Below are 20,606 nucleotides of genomic sequence, written 5' to 3' on the forward strand. Positions count from 1 at the left end.
CGATAAACCGAATCTCGATAGGCTACAATTCGACCTTTATCAAGGTCGGAAACGTGATGGTACGCATTTCTCCTCCTTACACGAGGCATCACGACAACGTTTCACCAGGCAACGCCGGTCAACTGCTCTTTGTGTATGAGAAATCGGTTGGAACCTTTCCTCGTTTCTGCACGTTGTAGGTGTCGCCACCAGCATTGCATATCACAGCATCTTCTTCCTGTCGGTTAAATTTTGCGTGTGTAGCAATTCATCTTCGAGGTGTAGCAATTTTAATGGCCAGTAGTGTAATTCCTGTCCACTGTCTGTTGTTGCGGAGCCATGACATTTCTCTCCTGCCATTTTCTCTTTTGCCTTCAGTCTTCCCGTCGATTATCTGTTTAAAAAGGTGTAGTTTTCATTTCGTATCACATCGCTAAGTTAGCTGTTTCCTTGCGTTTGCTTGTGGTTATCAGTTCGCGGTCTCTTTCTACTATTTTCAAGATCCCTTCATTTGTTTTCCTTGCTGTCCATGCGATTTTAAATATTCTTCGATATAACCACATCTCGAATGGTTCGAACTTGTTCACGGTGTTCACTTTCAACTTCAAACTTTCCACGCCATACTAAAGCACTGACCACACACAGGTCTTCATAAATCTGACTCTGAGGTTAAGACCAAAATCAGTGCTAGTGAACACTTTGTTAAATTTCATGAATGCACTGCGGGATTTCTTTATTCTTCTTCTGATTTTCATGTCCGAAGACCAATTTTCGCACAATCACGTCCCCAAGTAGTTAAATCTATTCATCTTGTCTATGGGTTGATTACTATGCATCAGTTCTGCATTTTGATGCTCATCTGACTTGCGTGTGACTATCATAAAATTGGTCTTTTTGGTGTTTATATTGAGACCCATACTCCTGCTGTCTTCTCCCACTGTAGTCAGAAGATCTTGCAGTTCGATCGTGTTATTTGCAACTAAGACTGTGTCATCTGCATATCTTATGTTGTTAATCCATGCCCCATTTACTTTTATACGTATCCCACAGTCTTCAAGCGCCTCCTGGAACATATGTTCTTAGTACAGAGAGGAGTGGTGGGAGTACGCAGCCTTGGCTAACTCCTCTACAGATTTTATGTGCTTCCGTCAACTGGCCGCCAGTTCTGACCTCAGCAGTTTGATTCCAGTACAGATTTTCTATACAACGAATATCCTATATTTTCAAGTCCAGTCTTCTCAAAAATTGTACACCTTTGTGGTGTTGCACTCTGTCAAACACTTTTGTGAAGCAAAGCATTATTTCCATCACATAGCAAAAATGTAAGATTAGAACAGATTTTTAAATAGAATATGAAAAAATATAAGAGGTATTAACAATGTACAAAGTGCAGTATATGGAAGCCTACACAAGTTCACAGAGGGTCACAGGTTACGTAAGCTTAAGCTGCCACACTACCAGCTATCGTGGGGTGACGGGGGGGGGGGGGGGGGGCGCAAGGAAGACAAGGGTGGCCACCAAAGGGCAGGGGCTACATGATACCGCCATGGGCATCATATCTGAGTTTTGCTATATTAAAATGTCAAACTATTTTTACAAAGGTTAAGCACTGTATTTTAACAATAAGTATGGTATGTGCAGATATCAACTGAAAATCTCGTTACTGGTAATCTGTACATAATCCTACGTAACAATCGTGAATAAATCTTTCGTTCCACATAATAAGGCTGCACACAGCTTACAGACCTACTGTATACAGAAAATTAAGTGGTGTCCTATATTGCAAAGACGACAGTGATTCATTACTGATTGATATCTATAATAGTTACAAGGTGGTTGGTTTACAAAAGTAAGCAAGGAAAAAAAAACACTTGATATGAACACAAGTGAAAACGCTACATGAGCAGGTCGCATATTTTTAATAACAATACTTAGATTATGTTTACTTTGACAACACATATGGCCTTGAATAAAAAAGTGTAATCCACTGAAATGGACCAGCTTAACTAAAAATTTATTGAGTGGGGTGAAGGTACTGGGGCATCATGGCGTGCAGGTAAGAAACAGGGAGGCATGAGAATGAAAAGGGTAGGAGGGGAGGGGAGGGAGAAACAGAAGACGAAGTTCCCATTATGTGAGAAAACACGTACTCAGCCCTAGTCATATTATGTGGCGATATACACGCAAATGGTTGGAGCAGCATGCAAATTGTAGTGCCCTCTCAGTTCATCCAAGAACAATTAACTACTTTGGCTGGTTCGTTTCTCCACAGTTGGAGCTAAACGTTGCAACAGCTGATTTCTGGCTGGACTGCAGCTGCTGTGAATGCAGTGTCCACACAAATTTTTTCTCTGCGTTGTACAGAGCATTAAGTACTCCGTTCTGCACTTGATGCCAGGTTAGAGAACAGTACCCTGAAAAATTTCTCTCTTGTCGTACTCATGGGAGAACCGACTCCCTCCACTTGGCTTCCTGTTTCAGACACAGCTTTTTTCGACGAATAGGAGCGTTCCTCTTATTTTGTAGAAACTCTCTCTACCAATCGCAATGTCCCTTCTATCAAACTGCGTCGAAACTTCAGTATTTTCCCCTTCCTAGTGCGTTTCCGCCAATCGGACGTTTTGTGCCCGTGCTGGACGCCTAAAATACATTGATCTTTCCACGTGTGGCACTCGCTGGACGAAAATGCGTCACTGGCTTTTGTTTATATCCCATTGGAATTCCGAAATGCAGCTTTCTAAAGCTTTTTTTTCTTTCCCTTGTGCTGAAGTTCCACTACACGCGTTCTCCGGTCTGAATCACCTGGCCTGGGGTCACTGACCTTCCTCCTTCCACCCCTTTAAGTGGTTTCCGTAGTAACTCCCACAGCACTGCTTCGCTACCCCATTTTGGGGCTGGCTTTTCAAAACTAAAAGTGACTCACGCTCCCTGTTCCACCTTCCTCTCTACGGCATGCACTGTATAGGAACGGTGTTTCATTTACTGTCAATTGATTGTCATCCCTTTTTGCATTATATACTGATAGGCAAATGTTTTCATAACCGCCGAATTACGTTAGGTGTCATCTTCACCTTCTCGCTGCAATGTGTAAAGGTCTCATGTAAGTCGCGAAAATGAACATTTATTCTGCCACCTTATATATCCTCCTCCTTCCGTCTTCAATTTTATACTGGGTCAATCAATGGTTGAGAAATTGATTGAAGACAGTGCAAAATTGATTCAACCACTCACTGTAGCAATTTACATTTTTTACTGACCAACCTCCTATCTTAATATTTAGTATAATTTAAACAGTGGTTCTATTCAGTCTCCTTCCTTTACATTACACTTGATTTTCTGATCTATTGTACAATTCTATTGAACTAATCAAAAAATGTTTTCTTTTAAATACATTTGACTATAAAAAATGATGTTGAAATTCAAATAATGTGAGTATATATTTCTGAATTTAAATCATTTCAAGATTCTACTTTTGAGACTTTTTTATTTTATTAAGCTAATTTATGTTAAATGATGATGAGTGTGTAATGAAGTTTAGGAAACCTTCATTTAATATTATCTTCCCCATTTTATAAAAAATATTACTTTTTTCTTTTGTATTACTCATAATGAAAAACATGTTTAATTCTTACAATTAAACTTTATAAGCTATGTCTCAACCTATTTCATGATTTTACAGCTATAATCCTATTTCTGAACCTATTTACATTCTCCAAAAATCTTAATTCTACACATAATGACTTTACAAAAATTATCAACACTGACTTTCACAAACATTTAATTTCTTAACCTAATTTTACTTCAGAAAATTTGCATTGACATTCTGGAATAGCAAAATCCATTCATGTTTATCTATCCTATATATTTTTATGAACTGATTTCATTCGAAATTGTTAATAGTAGGTTTTCATTAACTTACACATGTTGCAAAACCGCAGTATAATAGAATATTATTGACTTGTCAATATAAGTAACAAAAACATTGTCAATAAAGAATTGTCACTAACAAATGAAAAGTTTACATTAATATATTTTTAAATACAATAAGACTATAAATTTTTTTTCTAGGTAGTCATCTGTCACAGACTGTTCTTTCTCCTATCTGCACCATGGTTTACTTATTCTTCAAGAGTTTCAACGTGTTTTCGCCAAACGTGGAATGAAGGTCGGCTGTGTGCCTCTCTGTGTCTCCGTTGAGTATGGTATGACGCTTGGTATGCATCTCGCTGCATTTCGGTCGAATGTGACATGACTGTCGCCCGTGCCTCGTCGTGTTCCCAGCGAGTACGGAATGGTTGGCACGGAGAAAGGTTTGAAGTTCTGACTGTGTCGTGAATGCATGGTAGCCTCTTTTCCGTTATGCACATGCCTGTGTTTCTGTTGAATTGGGTATCCATTTTTTGGCAGCCAAAACTTTTCCTCTTCCACATTCGTCGAATCCTTATGCCGATTCACTGTTGGTCATTACGTTGATAGATTTCCATACGAGGTGTTATCTTCCATTTTTCTGGTATGCCATCTGAAGGGGTTGCAATCTGCCATAAAGAACATCGAATATTTATGCTGTTAGAACAGTTAAATTAGGTTCTCATTGGTAGTTAAATATAATAATGGTCTTTATGGGAAGTAATTTGAAAAGGTTTATTGATCTCTTCTGGTCCTGATTCTTCTTTCTTCCAAATCTTCTGTGATGTGTCTTCTCTTCTTGGTGATTCTTGCTATCTTCTTACTTGTGTCTTCGTTCTTCTCTGCACCGGGAGTTAGGATTGAAGACCTGTTTAACATCATTATCTTTTATCCGTTCTTAAGGAGTCTTCTTCACAGTTGTTGTCTATTCTTCATTGTAATCGGTTGTTCATCTAGATAAGTTGAACAGCCTTCCATCCTTTTCCTGCTCCGTCCAAAATGTGTTGTTAGGGATTGTCACGCTGATATTGAATTTCGCATGGTGTGATGACAGTTTCCGCTATTCTGCACATTGAGTTACAGAAACGCGCTTCTTCTTCTTCCTGTGGTGAATCTAAGCCTCCGCTCGTCCTCGCCGTAATATGTCTGCCTTCGTTCCGGTTCAGTGGGCACTGTTTATTCCTTCATACGCTGCTTTTAATAGCTTGCGATAGAAGTGCCAAGGGACGAACAATTTCGAAAAAACCATTGTTGTTACGCTTTTGGGTGGCTTTCGTAGGAATAAAGCTCACTTCAGGGTTCATGTTGCTTGCATTCAGGCTGCGTTGTATCCCTGGAAATCTTTCCACAGAGGAGTTATCCTCTAGGAACGTCGTTTCCACCAAGGTCTCTTCTTTTGTTATTTCGTGAGCTGACGTCCCAGGCACTCACACTCATTGTTCCCTCCTCTCACGCCTAACCGCTTCCCTTAGTCTCGTCGTCGATCTGGCCGCAATGATGCTGCGCCTTGGCTGCAGACCTCATTTCCTTATATTACGTTATCAACTTAACACTATCAGTTTTACAAACCTTGGCAAGGCAATGTTGGTAACGATGCTAAGAAGAGGAGCGCGGCCATGCAGTCAACGTAGAAGATCTCCGCGATCACCAGGTCGTTGTGATCGTGCGCGTGGACCAGCTTCTCCACCTCTGGGTGTTCGTACACGCTGCGGCAGGCGTCCATACAGAAGTGCCAGTTGTACAGGAGCCCAATCGGGCCGGACGCCATCTCCACAAGATCCGTAGTCATCTACAACAAGGAAAAAACGTCAGTATAAAATCGCAGAAATTTCATTGCATCATTATTTCTTTTAGAGTTCAGAATAAATCCATTCGAATTGAAAAACAAAAGTGTAGTCAGTGGGATTCAAATGAACGCCAAAGCAGAGTCTTTCGTACTGGAATCGAATTTGTTTGTACGAGGTATCTATCGCTTCTTTGTTCTCCCCAAGTACATATGGGACAATGATTACTCTCCCACGTACGATAAAATAAGAGATACATGAGTAGCCACGACGATAGTAGAACTAAAATGTAGAGCTGTATGAACAAAATTCGTAATGTGGCAGATCCTCCACGTAACACTGCTGCAATTTTATGAAAGCGAAACAGAAATGTACTATCCAAGATGGAGTCAAACAGTGATGCGTTGAGTTTGTAAGAATCACATGCAGGATCTCAGGGAACGCACACAACACGAAAGTTGATGTCAGTCCATTTCTGTGTCGATTCTGATGAGGCAGATGAGTCTGGTACATTACGAACATTGTTTGTAAGTCCCATGCTCGGTGAGATGATGCGCTGTAGAAGAGATTCTTTTTAATTATCGGTCTTCTGATTGTTTTGATGTTACTCAATACGAAATCTTCTCCTGTGTCAACCTTTTCCATCTCAGAGTAGCACATGCAGTCTACATTGTCAATTATTTGCTGGATGTATTCCCGTCTCTGCCTTCCTCTACATGTTTTACGCTCTACAGCTCTCTCTCTTACCGTTAACCTGTCCTGTCATCTTAGCAGTGTTTCCCGTACCCTTCTTTACTCGCCGATCCTGCGGATAACCACCTCATACGTTACCTTATCACTTACTCAATTTTCTGCCTTCGTCTGTAGAATCGCATCTCAAATGCTTCGATTTTCTTCTTTTTTCTCGCAGTCCATGTTTCATTACCATACAATGCTGTGCTATAACCGCACTTTCTTAGAAATTTCTTCCCCAAATTAAGGCTTTTGTTCGATACTAGTAGACTTCTCTTGGCCAGGATCACCCTGTTTGTTGTTACAAGATTGCTTTTTATGTTCTCCTTGCTCTATCCATCACTGATTATGTTTTTGACCATATGAGTATCCCTTAACTTCGTCTTCTTCGTTGTCTTGCTATTCTCATTTCTGCTACTTTTCATTACTTACGTCTTTCGTCATTTTCACTAAATCCATATTCTGTACTCATTGGACGGGTTATTCCATTCAACAGTTCCTGTGATTCTTCCACACTGTTCGTCGGCCAATCATGTCATTGATAACCTTTCACTATGAATTTTAATCCCAGTCTTGATTACTTCCGCCATTACTTCTTCAATGTATAGATTGAACAATAGCAGTGAAGGGTTACATCATTGTCTTTTTAATCCTAGCACTTCGTTCTTGGTCTTCCAGACTACCGTTCCCTCTTGACTCTTGTTCATAAGTATGCTATCCATCTTTCCCTTTAATTTACCCTAATTTTTCTAATAATTTTTAACATCTTGCTTATTTTGACATTGTCGAGTGATTTTTCCAAGTCGACAGATCCTATGCACGTGTCCTGATTTTTCTTCAGTCTTGCTTCCATTTCCAACGACAATATCAGAACTGCATCTCTCGTGCCTTTACGTTTCCTAAAGTCAAACTGATCGTCATCTAACACATCCTCATTTGTCCTTCCCATTCTTCTAGATATTATTCTCGCCAGTGATTGTATGATAATTCTCGCACTTGCCAGCTCTTGCTATCTTCGCGATGGAGTGGAACTCTGATGATATATCGCCAGTCTCACACATTCTAGATAACAACGTGAATAGTCGTTATGTTGTCACTTCTCCCCCTATGATTTTAAAAGTTTCGATGGAGTGATATCTATCCTCTGAGCCCGATTTGATTTTACGTTGTCCAAAGCTCTTTTAAATTCTGATTCTAACACCGGATCCTCTATCTCTTCCATGTCGAATCCTGTTTCTTCTTCAATCTCGACGTCAGACATGCCTCCCTCTCAAAGAGGCCACTGTACTCTTTCCTCCCGACCGCCCTCTCCTCTGCATTTAACAGTAGAACTCCCATTGCATTATTAAGAAGGGGTTACAGGCAATTTAACCAAACAGGAAAATAATAACTTCACCATTCCTATTGTATAGCTGCACATATTCAGTTCTCTTTTTTGTTTAATTTTGTCACAGTGATTGCCACTTAGTTTTCTCACGTTACATTTTACATTTGAGAAATATACTATATTACGCTTCATTTTCTCACAACAAAACAACGGAAGACAAACTAAAATGAAACAAGGAAGCTCTTACAGCAATAGGCGATAATTTCAAACAAATGACAGCAGCAACATATTATGCTAAAATGAACTAAATTATGCTGAAGTGTCTGTGAGAGGAACTGAATTTAACTACTTGGGAATGTTTTTAACGGTGTATGAGAAGATGCAATGGGAGAAACAACTATTAACATTGAAAATGTTCAAAAATTAAAGCTTAAGATTAATGATGCTGTTACATTTGCGAACATTCAACCTCAGTTGCTACTTCAATTAAGTTTATTAAACGGATAGGGCAAAAACTATTCGTTTTTTGGTCTGAAAGTTTATTTTGTTTTTACAAAACTTGGTTCACCTATTCATATAAGGCATCCTTTGAGATCAATAAAACAAAATATAACTATTTAACAATAAATAAATTATTTTGTTTTTTCGGAAACGGACAATGTCAGTAATGGTTATCATACTGGAACATTTATAGAGAGCTGCAATGGAAATGCAGCAAGGACACGTGAGAATATGAATACCTGTCGACGTGTTCATGTGTGTACTGAAAAACTGTGAAAGTTAAGTCATTACACATATAATTCTTCGTTATCATTTGTAGGCTGCCGGTTTTGGGGTAGTATGTATCATAAAATCATGAGAAACACAATGAATACTTACATGAAGCACATTTTATGACGTTATTTTTCGGACACGCACACTTTATTTTTAGTAATGTTAGCAGAAACACACCTCATTAACATTCTGAAATAATTTTTGACGTAAACCAGGCGTATTTCACCATAGATACTAATTCGGAAATATCGACAGTAGCAGTGTTGTGGAGTGAAGAGCAATACACTTTGTTGTGAGACTGTAATTTTTTCTGGCCCTTTAACAATACAGAGGCAATCTGCAGTCGGTTCATCAATTTAGGAGGAACCACACGATTGTTGTTATTATTGTTGGTCCCATCCGAAGAAAAATTTTTCTACATAGCGTTCCACGTGTTTTTTGGAACGGTAGAAAACAATGATGAGACTGGAATGTAGGTGGAATTAGACTTACAAAGGAATAGTCCAAATCGAGCTATCGAAACTTGCACAGATTTTTTTTTATACCGGAATAAATACCGTGTCAAAACTTTAGCTGCTAAGATGCACTACAAGTATTTGAAAGGAACGTTGAAAATTGCCCAATTCGTAGTTCTCCAGGCTGCTGGAGGAATGTACACTTCTACCGGAGCTGTAGAAGACTGCACAGGCGCAATACGTCAGGCGCATACCCTTGGTTGGCGGTGAATCGGTAAACAGGTAACGGGACTCTGAGCGATCGTAATTTTCAAAGCGACTTCTCGTTGATAGTTCCTCTGACGCAATTGTCCACAGCTAATCTTCACTCATATCTGCAACACATTTAATATCCAAGATAATTATCAGTTGCTTTTGTGGTAGAATAAGCGTTAACAATGGAGGTAAAACTGAATTAATATCGTGGTGGATTAGTTTCGTAGCGCTTTCTTTTTGCATGTGGTATTTCGGTTGCTGTTGGTTTATTTATCAATTGACATTTTTTTGGTTGTAGTTTTCTGTTGCTACTTGTGTCTCACATTTCATCTTGGCATTCGGAGATAATGACTTGAGGTGCAGACGCTATAAAATGGAGTTCCCTCTAAGGAAATCAGACGTTTCCGACATATTCTCCCGTTTGAGTCCAGTAGAGGGATGACAGCTACGGAGGCAGTCAGAAACATTTGCATCCTAGGCTTGCGTGCCTCAGCGATACAGATAGCCATACCGTAGGCGCAGCCACAAAGGAGGGGTATCTGTTGAGAGACCAGACAAACGCGTGGTTCCTGAAGAGTGACAGCAGCCTTGTCGGTAGTTGCAGTAGCAACAGTCTGGATAATTGCCTGATCTGGCCCTGTAACTTCAACCAAAACGATCTTGCTGTGCCGGTATTGCAAAGGCTGAAAGCAAGGGGGGAAACTACAGCTATAACTTTTACCGAGGGCATGCAGATTTACTGTATGGTTAAATGATGATGGCGTCCTCTTCGGTAAAATATTTCGGTGGTAAAATAGTCCCCCATTCGGATCTACGGGCGGGGACTACTCAGGAAGACGTCATTATCAGGAGAAAGGAAAATGGCATTCTACGGATCGGAGCGTGGAATATCCCTTAATCGGCCAGGCAGGTTAGAAATTTTTTTAATAATGAATAAAAAATAGGAACGCAGATGAAATGTATAATGAAATAAAAGAAATTCAGATAATTAAGGGAGACAAAAATGTAATCGTCATGGGGAACTGGAATTCGATACTAGGAAAAGAAAGATAAGGAAAAGTGGTAAGTGAATGTGGACTGGGGATAAGGAATGAAAGAGGAAGCCACCTAATAGAATTGTGCACAGAGCCTAACTCAATAATAGCTAACACTTGGCTCAAGTATCATGAAAGAAGATTGTGTATGTGGAAGGTTTCAGATAGATTATATACTAGTAGGACCAGGTTTTAAGCTGTAAGAAATTTCCGGGAGCAGATGTGAACTCTGACCACAATTTATTGGTTACGAGCTGTAGATTAAAACCGAAGAAATTTCAAAAAGGTAGGAATTTAAGGAGATGAGACCTGGATAAGCTGAAAGAACCAAAGGTTGTAGAGGCTTTCAGAGAGAGCATTAGGGAACGATTGACAAAAACAGGGGAAAGAAATGAAATAGAAGAAGAATAGGAAATTTTCAGAGGTGAAATAATGAAGGCAGCAGGGGATGAAGCAGGTAAAAAGACAAAGGCTAGTAGAAATCTTTGGGTAACAGAAGAGCTATTGAATTTAATTGATGAAAGGAGAAAATATAAAAAATGCAGTAAATGAAGCAGAGGAAAAGGAGTACAAGCTGCTCTAAAATGAGATCGACAGGAAGTGTTGTGGCTAAGCACAGATCGCTAGAACACAAATGTAAGGATGTAGAGGCATATATCAGTAGGGGTAAGATAGATACTGCCTACAGGAAAATTAAATAGATTTTTGGAGAAAAGAGAACTATCTATATGAATATCAAGAGCTCAGGTGGAATACTAGTCCTAAGCAAAGAAGGGAAAGCAGATAGGTGGAAGGAGTAAATAGAAGGCCTATACAAGGGCGATGTACATGAGGGCATTATTATGGAAATGGAAGAGGATGTAGATGAAGATTAAATGGGAGGTATGATATATGATACTATGTGAAGAATTTGACAAATCGCTGAACGACATAAGTCGGAAAAAGGCCCCTGGAATAGACAGCATTCCATTAGAACTACTGTTGGCCTTGGGAGAACCAGTTATGACAAAACTCTACCATCTGGTGAGCAAGATGTATGAAACAGGCGAAATACCCTCAGATTTCAAGAAGACTACAGTAACACCAAAGAAATCAGATGTTGACAGGTATGAAAATTACCGAACTATCAGTTCAATAAGTCATGGCTGCAAAATACTAACACAAATTCTTTAGAGAAAAATGGGAAAACGTGTAGAAGTTGCCCTCGGGGAAGAGCCGTTTGAATTCCACAGAAATGTAGGAACACACGAGGCAATACCGACACTACGACTTATCTTAGAACATAGATTAAGGAAAGGCAAACCTACGTTTCTAGCATTCGTAGGTTTAGAGAAAGCTTTTGACTATGTTGACTTGAATACTCTCTTTCAAATTCTGAAGGTGTCAGGGGTAAAATACAGGAGCGAAGGGCCGTTTACTATTTGTGCAGAGATAGTTATAACACACAATGGGCATGTAAGGGAAGTAGCGGTTGGGAAGAGAGTGAGACAGAGTTTTAACCTAATCCTGATGTTATTCAGTATGTATATTGAGCAAACAGTAAAAGAAATATAAGAAAAATTTGGAGTAGGAAATCCATGGAGAAGAAATTAGGTTTGCCGATGACATTGTCAATGGGTCAGAGACAGCAAAGAACCTGGAAGAGGAGTTGAACGAAGTGGACATAGCGTTGAAAGGAGGATGTAAAATGAACATCAAACGCAAAATGAGCATATGGAATGTAGTCGAGTAAAATCAGGTGATGCTGAGGGAATTAGATTAGGAAATGGGACACTTAAAGTACTAGATGAGTTTTGTTATTTGGGGAGCAAAATAACTGATGATGGTCGAAGTAGAGACATAAAATATAGACTCGCTATGGCAAGAAAAGCGTTTTTGAAGAAGAGAAATTTGTAACATGTAAGTGTCAGGATGTCTTCTCTGAAAGTATTTGTATGGAGTGTAGCCATGTATGGAAGTGAAACGTGGATGATAAGTAGTTTGGACAAGATGAGAATAGTAGCTTTCTAAATGTGGTGCTACAAAGAATGCTGAAGATTAGATGGGTACAGCACGTAACTAATGAGGAGGTAATGAATAGAACTGGTAAGAAGAGAAATTTGTGGCACAACTTGACTGGAAGAAGGAATCGGTTGGTAGGACATGTTCTGAGGCATAAAGGGATCATCAGTTTAGTAGTGGAGGGTAGCTTGGTGGGTAAAATCGTAGGAGACCAAGAGATCAGTACACCAAGCAGCTTCAGAAGGATATAGGATGCAGTAGTTACTCCGAGGTGAAGAGGCTTGCACAAGATAGAGTAGCATAAAAAGCTGCATCAAACCGGTCACGACATGGAGATAGTGCCACTGAACAGACAACGGCAAGAAAATGATTTTCTCGTTTTAAGGAGGATCGTTTTTACATTAGTGACTCTCCACATTCAGGAATACCTTTGGAGTTTCGCTCCTGCATTTCATAATGAAACGTATCCATTCATATTATAAATACGTATGTATGTGCTGTATATATGTACCTTGCACATCTCCTCCTAAACCAACGGGCCGATATCGGCCAAACTTGGTACACGTATTACTCAACATCTGGAAAGAAATACTGTGGAGGTAAGAATCACCACCCTCCAGTTCTGGTGAGGATGGTAACTTGGTGGTAGAGAGAGCAGAGGGGAGGAGAAATGGACAGACTGAGAGGGGCAAGAGGAGGTTGCCAAAGGGGAAGACTGACTTGAAAGAGGCGAGGAGATGAACTTAGAGGGCTGAAGGAGGTTCAAAAGGATCAAATGGATCTGACCTGTATGGGACTTAACATGTGAGGTCATCAGTTCCCTAAACTTAGAACTAATTAAACCTAACTATCCTAAGGACATCACAGACATCCATGTCCGAGGCAGGATACGAACCTGTGACCGTTGCAGCATTGCGGTTCCAGACTGAAGTGCCTAGAACCGCTCGGCCACAGCGTCCGGCGGGGAAGGAGGTGATGGACAGAATGAGAAGGACGAAAGGGACTAACAGAAGACTGGAATAAATACATCCTTGGTGACTTCGCGTACGGCTAGTTAGTTAGTACCCGAAAAGGAGACTTGCATAGCTAATAGATTCTTAGTGTAAGGAGGTTCGTCTTGCAGACAAACACTCGTGCATAGCATATGTATGTCTCAACTAGAACTAAATCAGAACTATTAACGAGAAAAATATTAACCTGTAACTCATAGTAATTTTCGACAAACTTTTTGCGAGATCTGATCTGAAAAATAAAGCTATCAGCGTAACTGTGTTCATCTACAAAGTACAATACATATAACTACTGAAACACTGAAAGACTGCCTGAATAACGACAGTCTTGTGTGGCGCTAAGAAGCGAGTCTCTAGCATGTTTGAACAGAGTTAATAGGTAAACAGGAAAAGGAGTCAGGATAAGACCCATGATGCTCGTGAACATGACAAGCCACTTCTTTGTTCCAACAACAAACAAAGGGAGTTTCAACGCAGTTAACAGACGAATGTGGATACTGTTGTTAAGTCAGACTAATGTTTGCTATTCGAGATACATAATAAACAGCTTTATACAGGCAGCTACATGCAGTCTCAGGTATTACACACAAGAGCACCGTTTAGCATTCATAAAATTAACTCACCAAAGCTGTTTGCTCCGTATTACTCACTGAGAGATGTACCGTATGACACGAATACTCACGGATGAATTAAGAACAATTTTATACCAATATCCACGCTCCCACACGAATATGTATTTATCAGAAAGCAGAGCTAAGTTCTCTTTCAATTTTAATAAGCACCCCGCACGAAAATTTACTATACTTAACCACGATTCGGAAAACGAACGGTTTTACATCTATGGACAAGGACACGCCTCAAAAGCGGGCTTAAAATGAGTCAGCTCTGATTTTTACACAACTCGTATAATGCAGCATCGTGAATACCACAGCCAGCGTCCACACGTCAGAGAACGGTATTATGTCCCAAATAGATCCCAAGGAAGAAATATTCAGCGCAACAGTGTATTTTTCGTCTGACCACACCATCACAAAATCAAAATTCCGCGCCCATACGCTTGATTGGTTCGTGTTAACATATGTCTCTGATACTCTCAAGATACAGTCAAGAGCCAAGACATCATGCCCACTTGCTTAAGAGTTTGTTTGTCCACCTTCGGAATGAATTACATCACTGATGCTGCGTATCAGGAATCCGAGAGTTTGTTGGTAGATTTGTGTGGGTATGTTGCAGTACGTGTCTACGCACAGGTCATGTATATCGCGTAAATAACGGGCCGCTGATATGATTTGCGTACGCGGTGATAGAGCCCGATAGCTACCCAGATGGGTTTCATAACATTTACATCAGGCGATTTTGGTCACCGAGACATCAACGTGAGTTCACTATACGCTCCTCAAACCACTGTATCACGATTCTGGCTCCGAGATACAGACAGTTACATTGCTGAAAGATGACATCGCCGGCGGAGGGATGCAGGTGGTTCGCAGCTGTCAGCGTGTCTTCGATTACTACCACAGGTCCCAAGAAAGTGCAGTAGAATGTCTCCCGCAGCCTAATACTGCTTCTACCAACCTGCGTCCGTGCTAAGCTGGACATTTCGAGTCACCGTTTACCTCGATGACGGAATTTGTGGAGACGACCATCGACCTAGTGTAGCCAAAACGTGATTCACCCGGAGAGCCGACACGTTTCCATTGATCTAAGGTTAAATAACGATGGCTCCGTGCCATCTGCAATGGTAACTGACGATGTCGTTGGGTCAACATGAAAACACGTAGGCGTTGTCAGCTGTGAAGCCCCATGTTCAACGATGTACGATGAATGGTTTGTTCCGAAACAGTTGTGCGTGCACCAGTACTGTGCTTTCGGCAGAGATGCCACGGATAACAAACTATCATTTTTCGCAGAGCAGACAAGCCTCAAAGAACACATAATTATACGTCTTCAAGAATAGGTTAATCTTTGGTTGAGAACCGCATAAGCCATGTCTTAAGCACGCTTCTCAAATTCTGAGGTCAGTCACCCAATGACACACTGCTTGCCTTGGAGAACTGATTAGTGAGCCCCTGCGTGGCTGGTGAAGAGAGAGTAACACACCATGAACTTCCACATGTTGCCGTGAAGATGCTGTGCTTTCGCATTGGAACATGCCCAACTATTAGGTACTGACGCTTGTTTTGTGATGCTGAAATGAGGAAATTGTAACGAAATTGTCGGAGATATGGTTAGACTGTTGCTTGCTCTTGTGGCCTTTGGTTTAACTGAACTTTGCGTGGTTTTTCAGATTCATTTACATTAGGTACTTTGCTGCCACATACAATGTGCGCTAAATTTGTGTCTTGGTTCGGTTTCGCAACCTGGTTGAAACACGTTGGTGTCAACTTCGATTTTCTGTTTATTCATCTGAGTCACCAAGCAGTTTCTCCCATTTCTCTTCCACTCGTTAAATGATGTTATGAACGTTAATGTGAACGCAGGATTCGTTTTCTGACTTTTTAATGTGTGGTCATGTACAAGCGTTATTCGCAAAGTAATGAACGATCGGTCAAGAAATGGAAAATGCAGTGTAAAATCTGATGAAGCTTTCCACATATGCGTTGAGCACTGTGTCCAGTACGCCCGTCATCGCATCATGTCGCTGTTTTCAGTTCTGGGCTCACAGTGAGAACGTAAAGATTTCTAGAAATTAGCGTCTCCCGCCAAGTATGACGACCTGGACAAAGATTGCACCTGAAGCATGCAATTCACGTAAATGTCATGCAGTTCGTTCTAAACGACAATTCTCGGCCGCACTCTGCAGGGGCAATGAAGATGGCAAGTCTTTGATCACCCACAATACAGCCCGTAATTGGCTACCCCTAAGGTCCGTTTCTGCTCAAATGAACCGCTGGTTATGAAGGCAATATTTTGACGCATACAGTGAGCTGCAGTCCAGAGAAGAAAATTGTCGAAAAGCACTGGCGGCTGTCTTCTTTAAAGAGCGAATTGAAAAGTTGGTACAACGCTACGACAGATGTCTGAAGTCTGAGCGTCGACTGCTTAAAGAGATAGCTGGAAGGCATAACTAATCGTTGCAAGTGAAACAGTTTTGATTTTCACTGTGGTTTCCATTTCGCGACCTATCGCTCTTTACTTTTCGAATAGCCCACGTAAATTGACGTGACCTTTGAAGAGTACTTGTATGTAAGACGTAAGACTGTATTCATTCTCTGCATAATACCCTCTAAGACAAACAGAAGGGACGACGGAAATCGGTCAAAGTGGTGTACATGTACAAAAACAAGACAAACAGCTTCGCTAATTGAGCTGGTAAAGAACGCATTGCTTCGCTGCAGCCCCTTATACAAGTAGATATTTGGGTTGTTACTGGTCGATAGAGTTGTTGGATGTTCCCCTGTGTAATTGGCGCGTTAGATCACCGAAATCCAGAGCTGCCTGGAGGTCCGTGCCCATAATGTTCCAAACGTCAAACATTCTCAGCTAGGGAGGTCCGACAAACTTCCTGGCCAGGACAGGGTTTGGCAAGCCAGAAGAGGAGCTGCAGAAACTCTCGCCTTGTCCGGGCAGGCATTATCCTGCCGAAATTCAAGCACTTGATGGCTTGCCATTAAGGGCAACAGAACAGGGCGTACCACTCTGCTGTAAAGGTGCCGCTGATTACAACCACATGAGTCCTACGAAATGAAATGGCAACCCATACCGTCGCTCCTAGACGTCGGGCTGTACGGCGGGCGACATTGGATATATCTTCGCCAGTCATCGGGGCTCGTCACAGAAGTCAGTTCTACTCCAGTCATTGAGATTACACACCGAAGACGCATTCGGACTCGGCCCCGCAACTGTGGGTTACCATCCTGACTGGCCAGACAGCCAGGAGTGATGGTCTGAAGTGCTGTTTCATTACAGTTGAGGACCCCTTTGATTGTCATCCACCGCAGTCTTACAGCATAGCGATATGTCGACGATTTTCTTCGATCCATTTGGTTTCCAAACGCTTCCTAGGCCAGCAAGGTCACCGGGTCTCTCCCCAATTTGAAACTTGGAGCATTACGGGCTGGTACCTCAAGCCAGCTCGGAAGTTTGAAGATATAACGCCCCAGTTTCACGGAATTTTGCGCGATATTCTCCAGGAAGACATGCAACTACTCTGTCGATCAATGGCAAGCTGAATATTTGGTTGCATAAAGGCCAGAAATGGACCAACGCGTTATTGGCTTGCTCAGTTAGTAAAGATCACTCTCTTGAATAAATTATCCAATATATTTGAAATTAAAATCATTTGTTTGTACATGTACATCACAAGTACCGATTTCCGTCCCACTGAGATAATTCCTTCATCGCACATCGCTTTTCTTATATTTTGTTTTTGTTTTATCTCACAACGAAAGATAATGATATGCCTTCAGCAAAGAGAGTTCTTTAAATGCAATATTCACCCAACAAGGTGAATTGCGTCGTATTGTAGCTTCAAGGCATGTTTGTATTAGCTACAATACGAGTTCATTTGAAGTTTATTACGTGTTGTGGAATAACGTGTGATTCACACGACTTCTCCTGCAAGGAGTGGTTCAAAAACATAGGCAGGGATTAGCTAAATGATGTTTGTTGGAAAGGTTATAGTTTTCAAGTTACCTTGGTTTAGCTTATGTTAAATTCCAGTTTCATTACTCTGTTGTAGTGTGAGAAATTTCGTTGTTACTAAAGCATATACGGTAAAAGTTAGACTATTCACCTATGTGTGATTTCATTTCAAGGGTTGTTTCAGGGTTTTGAAGCTGGTATCGTAGTATATTATCTATTCACAGGTTGAAGTGCAAGGGGGGATGTAAGCGAAAGTAAACAAAATAGCGAAAAAAAAATATATTGGATCCTCATGTACTACGGGGTATTCAAATTTCAATTCCTGAATATTGCATTCCAATTCCACTCACGAGAGTGATGAAAATAATAATTAACAAAACTTTGCACACGGCCACGCACTTTTGTTGTTCCGATTTCCTCATATTATTTATTCCTGCGATGTTTTCTTCCACTTTTATGAACTCATAATGTGGGGAATATTTCAGTGGTTTGCAGATTCAAAACTCTTATAAAAGAGCGTGCATTGAAAAACTAAAAATCCTAATGAAAGTTACAGCTCTCTGACTAGGAAGTCATGCCCCAATACAACATTAGCTTTCACAAATGATGAAGAATTGGCAATGTATGATGCTTGTTTTGCTAAACTACTAACTCTACAAAGGTTAGAATTTGATCCAGGAGCTTTCACAATGTCGTGACTAAGGAAATCGATAACAGGGGAATTGATGGAACTGATATTCTTGAAGTTGATAGTTTGAAAATCAGGTTAACCTAAGAAGACAAGTAAAGGAAAGACTGCTTGAGGATGAAGAGTATTATTCATATGGTTTGCACTAAGTCGCCTAGATAAGGTAAGGCCCAATAAAAATATTGTCAAATCTTTGATTCAGGTTTTCTGTAACCCACATCTTGGCAACTTTATGTACCCTCACCTCACAAACCACTGACATTATAATACTTAAATTTGACAAGCAATTAGTCCTTACTATAGTATAACATTATGTGGAAGGAATTTTCATTTACTACAATAGTAAGGCATTAATGTAAGACAAAAGCACTAAGATTTTGTATACTTTTGTCACAGGAAAGATCTAGCAAAAGAAAATATTAATATTCTGTTCCACAGGAATTTGTAAGAACAGTATAACAAACTTTGTACAAAAGTAAATTAATTTTGTTACGGCAGATTTTTCATAAAGTAACATTTATGCTTTCATTGTCGAAAAACGTAAATTGTTTATGATTAAAAATGTGTTACTTCAGTAAGCATGAAAACGTATGTGTGTGTCCATATGACATTCTTAAACAACTGTGGCGAATTTAATTACCTTTCCTTGTAAACTTTGAACTTTGTAAGCTTTTCTTAAGGTATTGCAACATCACATACGTCCGCATGCAAGCACGCAGAAACACAAACAGACACACACGTGCACACACACACACACAACGACCTACGCTTCTACGGCACGCCTCCCTTTGATACCGAATCTGTGCACACCTTTTTGTACAGCGGCAGGTCTGATGTAGTTGTTAAGTAAACATTGTCTCATAAGCTATTTGAATAATCTCGTTTTGAGAAATAACATAGGCAGCACTGGAGGCTACATCTTCAATTATTTGGTGGATGCACCCCAATTTCTGTCTTCAATTACAGTCTATACCCTCTCCACCTCCCTCGAGTACCATGGAAATTATTCACTGATGCCTTAACACATTTATTATTATCCCGTCCCTTTTTCTTGTCAGTGTTTTCCATATCTCTTTTCGTCGTCGTTACTGCGAAGAACATCCTCATTCCTTACATAATCAGTTCACCTAATTTTCAACATTATTCTGTATCACCACACATCAGATGCTTCGACTCTCTTCTGTTTCGGTTTTCCCAAAGTTCACGCCTCACTACCACACAATACGGTGCTCTAATCGTACTGTCTCATAAATTTCTTCCTCGAAATAAAGCCTGTGTTTGACATTCAAAAATATGTGTGATATCTTATGGGATTTAACTGCTAAGGTCATCAGTCCCTAACCTTACACACTACTTAACCTAAATTATACTAAGGACAAACATACACACACCCATGCCCGAGGGAGGACTCGAACCTCCGCCGGGACCAGCCCCACAGTCCATCACTGCAGCGCCCCAGACCGCTTGGCTAAGCCCGCGCGGCGTGTTTGACATTGATAAACTTGTTTTGGCCAGTGTTGGTCTGCTTTTCTCCGTGCGTCATGGATTATTTTTTGCCGCCTAGGTAGCAGAATTCCTTAACTCCATTTAGTTCGTGATCGCCAATTCTGATGGAAAGTTTCTCACTATTTCAATTTCTACCACATATCATTACTTTCGCCTTTCTTCGGTTTACTCTCACTCCATATTCTGTTCTCATTAGTTCGTTCCATTAAAAAGTTCCTGTAATTCTTCTTCAGTTTCACTCAGAATAGCAATAACATCATCGAATCTAATCGTTGATATCCTCCCAACTTGAATTTTAATCCCACTCTTCAACCTTTCTTTCGCTTCTGTCATTGCTTCTTTGATGCATAGACTGGCCAATAGGAGTGAAAGACTACATCCCTGTTTTACACCCTTTTTAAATTGGGTAGTTCATTCTTTGTCATCCAGACATTGTTTCCTCTTGGTTCTTGTACATATTGTATATTACCCGTCTTTCTGCATAGCTTACCCCTATTTTTCTCTGAATTTCGAACATCTTGCACCATTTAACATTCTCGAATCTTTTCTCCTATGAATATGTCTTGATTTT

Source organism: Schistocerca gregaria, chromosome 5 (genome assembly GCF_023897955.1).
Source record: "Schistocerca gregaria isolate iqSchGreg1 chromosome 5, iqSchGreg1.2, whole genome shotgun sequence".
Classification (NCBI taxonomy): domain Eukaryota; kingdom Metazoa; phylum Arthropoda; class Insecta; order Orthoptera; family Acrididae; genus Schistocerca; species Schistocerca gregaria.